At 37.6% G+C, this 14602-nt stretch overlaps 1 protein-coding gene and 1 non-coding gene across 3 annotated transcripts in view; both read right to left on the bottom strand.

The window, feature by feature from the left end:
- The window catches only part of Rps6ka5 (ribosomal protein S6 kinase A5), a 180929-nt gene that overhangs the window by 73532 nt on the left and 92795 nt on the right, over positions 1–14602 (bottom strand). The window lies entirely within an intron of this gene.
- LOC142835446 (U6 spliceosomal RNA) lies at positions 10658–10761 on the bottom strand. The gene has a single exon (XR_012907873.1). It is a non-coding gene; the product is annotated as a U6 spliceosomal RNA (small nuclear RNA).

The raw sequence follows: 14602 nt of genomic DNA, 5'->3' as shown, positions 1-14602 counted from the left end.
AAGAACCTGGTTTTGCCTCAGCTTGCTATCTAGGGAAATCAGAGCTTCTAAGCAAACTGCAAAAAAAAAAAAAACCCCAACATAACATGTGAATTTATAGTTATTCAATAAATTCTGACACTGTGGGAAGGTATCAACATGCCATCTATGCTTCTGACATAGTGGGTGCGGTTTTTCTAGTTTGTTTTGTATTTGTACAGGAACTGTAAAGTCTATTTTTCCATCTCTACAAACACACACACACACACACACACACACACACACACACACACACTGTTTGGGGTTTTGATCCAGACAACTCTGTACCCATAGTTCAATTTGGTAAGAACTATAATTTTAACAATACTAAATTTCCAACCATAAACACTAGGGAGGTGGAGTGCATTTATAACATTCTAATCCATAGAGTAAATTTATTACCCAAGTATATCATATTTTCAAAAACTATCCTCTGAAAAGTTCACTTTAGAGTTGTTTGGCACTTATAGAAATACAACCACACCTTGTTTTTTATACTTTAAATCAACCATGAGCTCACAGAAGACTTGTAAGTGTAGCACATAGAACTCTTTCTGCAAAACAGCTATGTCACCAAACAACTAAACTGATGCTTCATCATCAACATAATCACTTATGAATAAAAAATTTACCTAAATTTATCATTACCATCTACCCTCAATCCTGAATCTGTTATTTAATTTGTTCCCCAAGTATCTTCTAGATATGTGACTAGATCCAACTTGAAATGTATTTTCTCAAATATGCAACAAATCCTCAATCTTTCCTAGACTTCCATAACCTTGGCACTTTAGGTTACATGCGTGTCAATTTGTAGGCCATGTGACAATGGGAACTGGCCTTACACCATCATACTCAGAAGTGTATCTTTGGGAGAGTCTTTTCTTGTGGCATCTTCTCAGTTGGTGCATTATTTCAACTCATCCTACTATCAATGATTTTTCTTTGATCATTTGAACAAGGTGGTTTTCTTTGCGTTGTCTACCATAAGAGAAAGTGAGCCCACACTGCATCTTTATAATTAAAGATTATAATCTTTTGGAGAGGTAGTTTGAAAGTATGCAGCTATTTAGCCCTCATTAAACATTCAGTTATTTAGCTTTATCTGAATAAATTCAGGGTTTCTTATTTTACCTAAAAGGCAAGAATGTACCATTGTTAGTTACCAAACTGTAGATCCAGAAAGCCATTGTGGATGGCTTTCCACTGCATTAAAATGTATCTACATTTTGCCTCACCTGCCTGAGGCACATGATTGGTTTAATAGAGAACTGAAAGGCCAATAGCTAGGCAGGAGAGAAAAGGTGGAACTTCTGGACAGAGGAAGGAACGGTTAGAATCTATTACAGCAAGAGACACCAACAAGACACAGTGGGAGTCAGACGTACAGAATGGAGAGATAAAAAAAGCCACATGGAAAAATGTGGATTAATAGAAGCATTAATTTAAATTATAAGAGGCACTGAGGAACAAAATAAGTGTCTGTGTTCTTTTGGGGCACTGGCGGCCCAAAAGAAACCTTGCTACAGAAAATATAGGACAAGACTAGATCCAGAGAAATACAGGGGAAGGCTTTATAGAAACATCAGCTTGAGCCATATGGGAGACACAGCACTAACCAAGAGCAAGTCAGGCCAGTGGCTGAAAAAGGGTGGTTAATATAGGACAAGTTCTTGGCAAAGTTCCCAGGTATTTCATGCAAAATCCAGGTACTTCATGCAAACAGGGATTGTCCAGTCCTGAATAGTTAGTACTTTAGTTTAGATAGTTTATTAGTTACCTTTAACATGGAAGGCCAGTTTTCAGGAGGCTGGCCCTTGTTTGTAGCTGTGTTAGTGGGATAAGTTTTAATTATTCTATTTTTAATTCTAGGGACATTATTGAGTCTTGGGTTTCCATATATGTAACTGTTTGGCTTTGCTGTGAAAACACAAAATAAGTATAAGAACTGTGAAGTCCTTTCTCAACATCTAATAATTTTGCCCTTTTTTGGGTAGCCCTTGAATGCTTTACTGCCATAATTAATTTTTCTTTTCTTTTCTTCTCTCTCTCTCTCTCTCTCTCTCTCTCTCTCTCTCTCTCTCTCTCTCTCTCACACACACACACACACACACACTCTCTCTCTCTCTCTCTCTCTCTCTCTCTCTCTCTCTTTTGAGACAGGGTCTCAATATGTAGCCCTAGCTATCCTGGAATACACTATGTAGATCATGATACCTTTGAACTCATACAGATCTGCCTATGTGCATTCTGAGTGCTGAGATAATAGTCATGAGACACAAAGCCTGACCTATATTATGTATATCCTCTACCCCATCTCCCTCCCTCCCTCTCTGTGTGTGGTCTGTGTCTGTGTGTGTACACATGAGTGCAAGTGCCTATGGAAGCCAGAAGCTCCTCAGGAAGTGAGTTACAGGAGTTGTAATGTACTCAACATGGGTTCTGGAGTAAGATTCAGGTTCTCTGCAAGAGTAGTACATGCCTCTAACTGTTTAGCAATCTCTCCAGCCATGGATGTAATTAGTACTGCTAAAGCATGCCCCTTCTAGAATTTTGATTAACATTTTGTTGTGTTTACCAAGTCTATTCATCTTGGGAGTAATCAACTCCAAACCCTTTGTCCCCTGAGTCAAGGAGCTACTGGAATCTCCATTCAGTATCTTAGGCTTCCAGATACTGCTTAAGTAGCTGGGCAACTTACAACTCTCTTCTGCATACTCATTTATTCCTTTGTTTGTAAGATTCTCCTCTTCCATAATCAATAGCTACTCTATTGGCCTCAAATCCCCATTTCTAACTTGTGGTGATATTTTCTTTGTGCTATCAAAGATAAAACTTGCTTGAAGATCAGAGTGCAGAGTAGCCACACTAGTTAGCCGTAGAGACCATGCAGTAGTGGCACACACCTTTGATCCCAGCACTAGGGAGGTGGAGACAGAAGTGATATGGCTGGGCGGAGAGAGGAATATAAGGCAGGATAAGACATAAACTCAGAGCATTCAGTCTGAGAATTCATGGAGATAGGATCTTGCCTGCTTTGGTCTGAGGATTTTGTTGAGTTAAGAACGAGTGGGTGGCTGCTCTCCTTCTCTGATCTTTCAGCTTTTACCCCCTAATATCTGACTCTGATTTTTATTAATAAGACCAACCTCTTGGATTGTGTTTAGAGGGAGATACTTTATTTTTAGAAAGAAAGGATGAATGTAGTAGTAAAAATATATACGTCTTTGATATCATATAATAAAAAATATTAGCTGCAACTTTTATCAATTGTAATCCAAATCCCTTTTTAAAAATCCATTTTTAAAACTTTTTTACTATGTATCCACAGCATGCATGTGAGGTGAGAGACAACTCCTGGGTCCGGATACTATATTGTCTCTAACACTCACACAGGACTATGTTTTCTCGAGCATTTGGTCACTCCACTCTAGCTAGCTTCACCAAGTTTGGCAAAGCTATTCCACAGTTTAACTATAATTACAATTGGGCTGGTGGGCTTCAGAACTTAAGAACAGTAATAGGGAACATGGTGTTTTTCTAATTCAGTGAGCTGACTATCAAGGATGTACTGAAACTGAGGTTCTGGGGTCATTACACCTCTTTGTTCATCAGGAGAAAAAATGGCTCAGGTAAAATTAGAGCAAATCCACCAGGCAGCAAACCAATAAACCATATAGAAAAGGGCGTTGGTGATATTTCTATACTAAGTTGAATTGTGTGGTTTTAATTCTCTCAAAGGAGAGCACTGACCTGAGTACAATGTTAAATATCTGTACTTCAGCTCTCAGTAGGTAGAGGCAGAAGCAGCTTGAGGTCAAGACCAGACTATATAACTTACTCAAGGTAAGTTTGAGGTATAAAGATATAAAGCCTCATCTCATAACAATAAGAAAAAGAAAGAACATCAGAACCAGGTATTGCAAGCAAATGTTGAGCCAGAGCCACACCACTGGCTTCAAAATAGTCAGTGATATCATGAGTAGTCAAATCCTCACTGACATCAGAGGCTGAGGTTCTCGGCACTTTAGCTCAAGAAAGCCTACCTCGACTCTGGGTAGAGTCCTGCATTTCCTGAGCTGGCACAATTCAATTTCCCACTGAAGAGGCAGTGCCAAGCCTGAACTGAGAGTGCATCTGAGTGAAACTGCTGCTAGAAATACACATGTCCATCTGCCGGGTGGATGCTTACCCAAGCCAGGTCATCTGCCCTGAGTAACTTCCCAATAGATTATGGATCCATCTGATTTTTAGAAATTTCTTCATAAGTCTCTATTGGCTTCTGGCACAAGCTGCAAGCCCGAGTTGTTTATTTTTTGTTTCGTCTGTTTTGTTTAAGCCAAAAGCTGGTTTTAGTTTCTTATTAAATGAACACTGTCAGGAATAGCATGTGACTTCTTAGTTTTTATTCACAATTCTTCAGCTTTTACCTCTATGATTATCAATTTATACTATAATCAATAACAAAATAAAATCACAACATGGAATGAGTAGCACTGTCAGTACATACTCTTGGCTACTGATGCCTGCACAAAAGTAGCAACCTACTTCCCTAATCCGGGATAGCACTTTTGAAAGGAACTCAGTCAGTCTGGTGTCTAGCTCTGGTGTGTAGTCTCAGTCTAGGCTAGCCTAAACACAACTCACTGCTTCTGAGGCTAGCCTAAGAATAGCAACTACAGACATTGAACACTTATTTTGTACTAGTTCTATTTAGAAAGGAAAAAATCTGATCTGTATAATACTATAAAGTAGGTACTATTAAAATAATACTATAGTATTAGATAAAATATAGTGGTTGTCAGAGATAAGGAAACTTGGAAGTCAAACTGCCCCGAGTCATACATCTGATTAGGTAAAGAATAAGGGTGATGAGGCCGAGCAGCAGGACCCCTCTAGACACACTGTTTTATATGCTTCCTGGGCGAATTTCCTTTCCACCTTCTCTGCTCTGTTATTTCTTCCCTTCTCAGAATGTTGGCCTGGCTAATTACTGTCAGAAAAACCACCTGAAGATCAACTATTCTACCTTCTAATATTTAAATAATTTAGTTCATGTAATCCTACATATCTTGGTCATATAACTTCACTATATTATATGCTTGTCCCAGTTAAATTTTTGAAGACTTATCTGAAGTCAAAGATCCCTAGAGCAGGCATTCTATGGGGATTATATGCAGGATTTAAAAAAAGAGCTATAGTAAATACTGAGTTTAAATCTTTTCTATGAAGTCTTGGCTGACCTGGTACTTGCTATGTGGCTCAGGGTACCCTTGAATTCCTAACAGTCACCCTAAGTCAGCTTCCCAAGTGCTAAGACCACAGGTACGTGGGCCACCATTCTCAGTTTAAATCTTTTTTTTCTTTCTAATGCTGTGTGAAACTACAATATTCAGTGACAGACTTTTAGCTTGGATAATTCAAGGGCAGCAACTTGTGTCTTACAACAGTGAAAACAGAGCTGTGTGTTCTTGGAGAAAAAAACAAATAGGACTTGACTTTGCCTGCAAGAATATTTGCAGCCTTGCAAACCTCTTTAACTCTTCCTGAAACTATCATTTTAATCCACCTGCCTGTTCAAACAGAGGTGAAATGGGTAACAGAAAGGTGCTACATTCTCAGTTCTTACCAGAGATTAGAATCTCATATTGTTTAAAAGCAAGTACAATCAAATGTTCAGTTGTGAGAAATATTGTGTAATCCATCAAAATAATATATCATATCTATAATATATACATCTTTCTTGTTATGCTATTGTGACTTCGGGACAAAGTCAGACAGCAGGAAGCTACAAACATGAGAAACATTGTTTTAGAAAATTTGCACCCTGTTTACAGGTCTACAGTATGAGGCCTGAGGGGTACTCTCAAACTGTTCCTGTCTTTAGAAGGCTGAGAAAACAATCCATTACTCCATCATAAATAAGAAATATTAAAGTTTCTCCTAGAATATAATGCCTCAATTATGACCTTATAAAAACAAAATGAATCAAGCAACCAAAAACAAAAGTTCAGCTTTCTACAACTTCAAACTTAGCAAAACTGTGTAACAGTAACAAGAATCCCACGAACCAACTATGAAAACCCAGCACACATTTTGTTCATTTGCTGTGGAACTCTCTTCTCTGCTCTTACACGTGTGCACATCTTTCCTGAACCAGCTGAAAACACTGTTCTCTACTTCTAAAACTTCCCAGAGGCATTCTCTCACATAACCACATGATAAAAACACCATTACCATATCTGGACTTCCTGATTGTGTCATTTGCCTAATGTTCTTTGTGGTGACTTTATTCCACTCTAAAATCCAGTTCAAGAACACACTGCACTAGAGCTTATGTAACATATATGTGGAAGCTTCTGCCTTTCTTTTCTTGTCCCTGCCTGTTTAAGAGGAAACATCCTTTGGTGTGGGCCAGTCCTCAATGTGTGATGTTCTCCCATGATCAGACAAAAGTATAAATGCCTAGAACAAATATTAGCAGATGATGTTATCTTCCTAGGCCACATGGGAGTATGGATTCGTTTTTCCAACTAATTTTGATCATGTCATTAATTTAGAATCATCAAAGTACTGATTTCCAGGTTTCTCCACTATAAAGTTACTATGTTTTCCCTTGTAATCAACTGGCAAACTATGAAGAAATGAGCTGAGATTATGCAAAACTATACTGCTTCTCACTAAACTATCACCCACTCACTTTAGTGTGGAGTGTTGATTTTATAACTCCCTCTCTCCTTCTCTTTGTCAGTATTATTCCACAAGGGAGAGCTTTGCTTCTGCCCCCATTACACTCTTCTTTATACCACAACAAGATGTTCTTGTTCCATTTTGTACTTTTCTCGACTTTATTTTGATACAGCTACATTGACGATCATTATCTGTCAGGGATGGCACTAAGCATTTTACAGACATCATTTCATTTAAGTCAAACAACTCCAGGAAAAATGGGACAGCAGAGGGCTGGGGAAATCAAGTATTGCATCTGGCACACTCAGCTAGGAAATGCTGAAATAGTTTTCAAAGAGAGAAATGTTTAAGCAGGAAATGTATGTTTATAGAGGAGCCAGTGAATAGTTTAGCTCAATTACAGCACAGGTAGCAAAGCAGAACAGAGGAGACTGAGTGGGAGAGGAGAAAGGCTGGACAGATTAGCCTGACTAAAGAGTTGAGTATGTCATAGTTAATCTTGATTGTCAATTTGATTGGACTGAGAGATGCCTAGATTACACTACAGCATACCTCTCGGTAAGTCTATGCAGGCATTTCCAAAGTGCACTAGATCATGAGAAATCTAATTATTAATAGTCCAATAATTCACTGATGAATTCAAAGTCTGAAAAAAAACTATGGGAAGGCGGTACAAGGTGGAGCCTGGTTAGATGAAATGTATTGCTGTGGTTATGTCTTTGACAGGTGTATCTTGGCTGTGGCCCCTTCTTGTTACTGTTCTCTGCTTCCTGGATACTAAAAGTGAAGAGTACTTTTCTACCACGCCCTTCCACCATGATGTTAAGCCTCACTACAGGCCGAGATACAATGAAGTTAGAAATAACAGACTGAAAAAAAAAAAAGAAAGAACAGACTGGATGTAGGAGCTGAAACAAAACTGTCCTCCTTATAAACCTAGTTGTCACAGACAAAAACCAAAAACTAATTAATATGTATAACACCCATTTCAAGTAAAGTAAAAGCAATGGAGTGACCCAAACATGACAATATGACAAAAAAAACTTATTAAGGAGTAGATAAGAAGGGTAAACTGGGAAAGATAAAGGAAAGTAACAGGTCGTTTTTCACAGTCAGCTATTAAAATAAAGCTGCCTCTTCTGATACATGAACGTAACAAAGGAGCTGAGCACACAGATGCCACATTATTTCTTCAGATGCCAGCCAGTTAGCTCAAGACACCTTTCTCTATTACAACAATGATACACCAATTCTTTCATGGCTGCTGGCAAAGACTTATGAACTAATATATAAAAATATCCAGCATGGTGCCCAGTGGCAAGTAAATAGTAAAACATCTAGAAGTGAGTATAAAAATATTAGTTATGCCGGCGGTGGTGGTGAATGTCTTTAATCCTAGTACTAGTAGTACTCAGGAGACAGAGGCAGGCAGATCTCTATAAGTTTGAGGCAGCCTGGTCTACATACTGACTTCCAGAACAGCTAGGGCTGTTACACAGAGAAACCCTGTCTTGAAAAACAAAAACAAAACAAAACAAAACAAAAAAACCCAACAAAAATATTTGTCACAAGCTGGGCGGTGGTGGCGCATGCCTTTAATCCCAGCACTCGGGAGGCAGAGGCAGGTGGATCTCTGTGAGTTCGAGGCCAGCCTGGTCTACAAGAGCTAGTTCCAGGACAGGCTCCAAAGATACAGAGAAACCCTGTCTCGAAAAAACAAAAAACAAACAAACAAAAATATTTGTCACATTCCTATCAAACCTTTCTCCTTTGTGATTCTGGTAAAACAAATCTAAGATTTTCTGGCCTACAGAAAACCTACAATTATATTGACATTCTCATTATTGTAATAGTTAAGAGTAAGAGAATATTGACAAAAATGTCTTCAAGATATATTTTATCCAGTTGGGCAGGTATTATTCAGTAGGTCAGAATCTGAAAAAGGGATTGCTGAGTCACAATATATTTACATATTGAATTTGGTAAATACTATCAGTTTTAATTTTAAAAAAAGCACAAGCTAGGGTTGATATGATGGTCAGTGGCTAAGAGCACAGCTGCCAAGTTCAGTGTCTAGTTCCCACCTCAGGCATCAGGATGTTATCAACTACCTAAAACTCCAGCTCCCAAGGGTCTGAACTCCTCATCTGCACTTTCTGGGTACTGCATCCACATGCACAAATCCACACATACATCCACATAATTAAAAATAAAACCACTTTTTCTTAAAGGTAGAAGCCATTTATATTCAACATCAGTGTGTTCTATAAAAGTTGTAATTCCTGCTATTATCAGTATCTTAATTTCTTTTCCTATTGCCATGATAAAAATACTTCGGCAAAAGCAACTTTAAGAGGACAGGATTTATTCTGGTTCATAGTTCAACGGTACAGTCTATAGTGGGGAAGTCAAGGTGTGGGAACTTGAAGTACCTGGTTACATGCTGCTGCTCAGCTCACTGTCTACATTTGTGCAGTTTAGGAGTCTGTCCATGAAATGGTGCTACCCACAGTGGGTGTGTCTTCCCATATCAGTATAATCAATATAATTCCCCACAGGCATGTCTGGAGGCCCATCTTCCAAGAGATTCTATCAAGTAGACAATTAACACTAACCATCCCAATCTACATCCTTACTCACTGTCAATCTATGAGGCAGTTCCCAGATACAAATAATCTTAAATAAAGAAGGAGAGTGAAGAAAATTTGAGTTTGTAGCAACTAGATTTGATTTATTTCCAGTGAAGTCAGATAAGCCATTACAGACAGAAAGAAGATGATGAAGCTTTAGGTAGAAGAGATTCTGTGAAGGTTCATAGAAGAGAAATTATCAAGAGTCTTAGCCAAAGATAAACAATCAATCTGGCATGATTGTTGTAATATTGGCCTGAATGCTTTGGGGGAAACACACCATGACCTTCTGGTTGGATTTAAGACCTGCTCCACAGAATGAAGTCTTGACTAGTACTATAAATCCAGCCATGAACCCATGGTATGGATACCACAGGTCCAAGGGAGAACCTACTATTACTATTTTGCTAAGTAAACATTGTACCAAACTGCCTTCTAAATACTTATCTTTGCACTCTTGTTTTATAGTGGACACAGTTAAAATATTAGGACTCACATTTAGTTCAAGTGCAGAGAAAGTGACTATGGAGTGCTCAGTGTTGAAAGGACAAGTACATATACATACAAACATACCCCCAAGATTAAGGGAACATAATAGAAGGGCAAAAAAAGCTATATTGGGGAAGTCTGATGCAAAACCATGTCTTCTGAACATGACAGACCTATGTACTCATGGGCTCACTTTAGCTACAGCTACCTGTACAAGATTAGGATCATCAAAACTTCATCACACATATGGGTAAGAGCTTATGAGGCCACACCCCTTCCCAAGGAATTACTGAGTTAATGGTGGCTGGGAAAATAAGCACCACTCTCTTTGGTCATATAAAGTTCCCTAGTAAATGACCTTCCAACCAGGCTGATGCAGAAGCCCCATTTAAATTCATTGCATCACATACATTAAAAGACACAAAAGTAGGAAGGAGGCTTATTGGAAAAAGAAAGGTTTCAGTGAAAGAAGCTGGGGAGAATAAGGAAGGTAATATGCGGAGGTGAGAATAATTAAAATTCATTATATACAAGTATGAAAACTGTCAAATTAAAAAACCTTAAAACAAATAAGTAACCATAGTCTACAGGGTAATTCTGAAGAACAGCAAACATAACTCAAACTTTTCAAGTGTGTATTAAACAGATAACAGTCACTGCAAACAAAGTTACTTGCTATAAATAAAAAACATAGTATTTTTTTAGGTTAAAATGACACAATCAAAATTTTGTCTTTGAAGCATAAACTATTTATTAATTTGGTACATTTCAAAACAAAAAGGTCAAATTCAGTTGTATCTGTAACAATTTTTTCTCCTAGCACTCTTTTTAAAAATATGGAATACTTGAAGAATTTGCCTATCATTGTTGTGCAGAGGCCATGCTAATCTCAGTAGCGTTCCAATTTTAGTGTATGTGCTGCCAAATCGAGCACTCTCCTGGCACTCTTAGTATTTCTAGCAAGCCCTTGTATTTGAGCAAAGAGGCTAACTCCCTTGTTGAAAGGGAAAAGGCATGTTCCTTTTGTGGGGAGCACACTTACAGGCTTTCATAACCTTTGTACACACCACTTAATGTTGAACCCAGAAATCTCCCCACCGTTCTCTAATTCATTTGCTCTTATTAGCAAGTGGAGAAATACAATGGGGTTTAAAGTTCTGCTGAGAACTACAGAATTGCCTCACTGCATCTTCCTACTGAGGATGCAGGGGAAGAACCACAGGTGGAGCCAGAGAGCTGCTTCAGAGACGTCCTGTTCTCAGCTTCCACAAGCCTACTTGACAGCTGACACCAACAACCTCCTGCTTTCAAGGAAAGACTATTCCGCTTTCACTCTCCAGTCACACACACTACCCTTCCTGTTTCAAGTTTTGTGTGCCCCCTCATACAATGTCTCCTTACAGTTCATCACAGTCACCACAGAAAGCGTTCTCAGTCTTGAGAATTAGTTGTATTAACTTAAAAGGAGGAACGTCTGGCAGCAGTTCCTGTCTGTTCTGTGACATTAGTGACTACAATGTACAATGAACCATTGTTACCATCATCAATCAACACCTTTGCAATTTCTGAGATGAAACTAAAACTCAAAAGCGAACTCTAATGTCTTAAACATCCAACTCCTATTGAAAAGATAACACACGAGGAAAGAACTGCCTACAAGACTGATGTAACATTTATTAAGAATGTTCTCGGCATCACCCTTGTAAATACACTTGTAATTTGCTTCTTTAATGTATGATGAGTCCTGATGATTAATCTGACTGATTATTAAAGCCAAAGATCAGCTGACTTTTCAGACACTACTAAAAGAGAAACTGTTTTGTTCAGATTATTTCCCACATAAAATTCCAACTTCTGTTGAAATAATGAGTTCTAAAAAAGAAAAGAATAGATGAAAATGTTTTTATATTTCTTGTATCAACATAGGTAGAGAAAAAGTTATAAAGGAGTAAGCTGTCCATGTTGTAAGATTTGTAAAAGCTGCAAGAAATACAAAGGGGAAAACTCCACCGTGTGTGTGTGTGTGTGTGGTTGTGTGTGTGATACAGTTAAGATAAACGAGCTAAAGAGCCATTAATGTTATAGAGTAACATTTTAAACACAAATGTGATTTAATGGGGTTAGAGAGATGATTCAGTCAGTAACTGCCTTGCTATTATGTATGGGAAGACTTGAGTTTAATCCCCAGAACTCACATAAAAAGCCAGATATGGAGGCACATACCTGTAATCCTAGAGCTGGGGAGACCAAGACAAAAGAATCCCCACGGGGCCTTTTGAATCCCTAGTCTTGCCTAATTGATGAAATAGATCCAGGTTCAGTGAAAGACCCTCTCTCAAAATATAAGGTGGAGATAGATTGTGGACAGTACCTAATGTCAACAACCTCTGGCTTCCACATGTGTGTGCAAGTATGTACATGTATACACACACACACACACACTTTCAAGAGCAAGGGCTATCAAATAATAACTCAGAGGGCAAATCTAGTTCACTACCAATCCTATAAGTAAAATTTTTATTGGAACTGTACTATGCCTATTTGTTTACTACAATCTATGGTCAAAGATACCGAAAAGCCTGCAAAGCTTAAAATAGTTACCATCTGGCCCTTTACTGGTCAGAAAAAGTACTGCCTACTGATTTAGAGAATGGCAGATAGAATATAAACAAATGAGAGATAATTATAATTAAAGCTTATTGTGGGAAGCAATCATACACACTCAATTCTGTTAGAAATGCTAGTCTATTTCATAACTAAATACAAACGTCACAGATAGCATCTGGTAAGATACTATCATTATAATGATCTTATTTGGAGAAGCCTGTGCCAACCAAGCAAATTTTATCCCCTTGGAGTAAGCCATGTCAAGCACTCTGCAGTGAGCCATGATTTGATGTTAGCCTAGATTTGAATCTCTAAAACATCCTGAAAAACAGCAGGGATGGTTATAAATCTCCTTGAGTTAAATGTTCAGGAAAAGAAGAGAGACAGAAAAGTCACAGACACCAACATGTCTTAGGGCAGGCTGAGAAGGAACAAGGCAGTAAGATCTCAAGGTATAAAATTACTGTAAAAAAGTAGAGTCCTTCAGCTATAAGATACAGCAGGTGCTGTTTACGATAGCAATGATGGCAAGTTCAATATTAATCCAAGACACACAAGTAAAAAGAAAATGTTTAACCACTCTTGAAGATCTTAGACGCAGATTCCTACAGGCAAGGACAGTCTATCTTCTTGAACAGGACTAACCAGTGTCACAAAAATGTCAGTGTGCTCAAAGTTAATTTTTTAATTTAAAGAAATGACAATAAAACTCACTAACAAGATTTTCTTCGCCTAGAACAAAACAATTTTACTATAAAGCTCATGTTGAAAATGACAGGAAATAGCCTTCCATAAAGTTCTAAATATCAGCAATAAAAAGCAAGGGTTATTGGAGAACTGACATTACTGAATACTAGAATGCATTGTACTGCTAAAGGAATTCCAGTATGGTGCTCTGGCATTATTCAATAAGCCAAACAGGACAGAAGGTTAAGAAACATATCCAAACACATATGAGACAGTCATGGATGAAAAAGGTTGCAGCACAAGTCAGGGAAAAGAATGAGCTTTTCTCTTAGTAATGCAGAAAAACTGAGTGGCCATCTAAAAAAGCTAGATCCTTACTTCTTGTCCTACTCAAACAAAAACTCTACTTGGATCAAAGTTCTCCACACAAAAACAAGAACCATGTAAATACTAAAGAAGAAAGAAACCAGTAAATTCCTTTATATACTTAAGAGAACAGAAAGTCTTTCAATTATGACTCAAAATTGAGGGCCATAAGAATAATTTTAAAAATAAATTCTACTATATATAAAATTTGTTTGATAAAAGTATTGTAAACAAAGTTAAAAAATGAAAAATGTGGAAATACTTATCACAAATGGATAATCTTTCTAAGAGATCCTAGAAACAGAAAAAATGAGCAAAGCGTACAAATAAGCAATTCTCAGAACTATACAAACTGAGAACATATCATGTGGCTCTTCAAGAACATAAAAAGATGCCAGCCTCAGGAGGGAAAATTTTCAAACGTTTATCCTACAATGATACACTCCTCCTCATTTAAAAGATGTACAAAAATCCAGAAATTTGGTGATGCACTCTGTAAAGAAATACACACAAGCATGCAATGGAAGAACATCTGACACAATCACAGATGGTTAAAATATAGATTCTGCTCAAATGATTTTTCTATGAAACTTGAAAACAATCTATATATAAGTTCAATCCTGAAAGAACAACATAAGACAAAACTACAGACAACAACTTGAGAATCCAGTCATAAGGAACCGCAAGAACACAATGCAGACATTTAAAGGACCAAGGAAAATCTTTATGAATTGATATGAAGCTGACGTAACTTTTTTGTTATATTAATGATGTTTTAGTATGCTAATCATATAGTTTCAAAATAACACACAGAACAACTTACTTTTAAGGGGAAAATATCAGATTATAATGAAGCACTCATATAGCTTTCTACTAATCCAATTCCAGCACTCTGAATTAGTAACAACCAGACAACAGATTTCTCTTAATGCTTTACAATATAAACATTCCTACTATATAGTCCAGCCCCAAATGTCTAACTTCAATCTATTTAGCCTTTCTATCTAACTTCATAAACACTGAAATTCAGTAGAAGTGAAAATAATCTAAAAGACATAGGCAAGGAAGCTTTTCTGGACTGGACAAGCCCTTTGTAATTTGTCATGTCTGAACAC

Source organism: Microtus pennsylvanicus, chromosome 14, assembly GCF_037038515.1.
Source record: "Microtus pennsylvanicus isolate mMicPen1 chromosome 14, mMicPen1.hap1, whole genome shotgun sequence".
In the NCBI taxonomy this organism is placed as follows: domain Eukaryota; kingdom Metazoa; phylum Chordata; class Mammalia; order Rodentia; family Cricetidae; genus Microtus; species Microtus pennsylvanicus.
The sequence above is the reverse complement of the archived record's forward strand: the minus strand, read 5'-3'. Positions and strand labels throughout refer to the sequence as shown.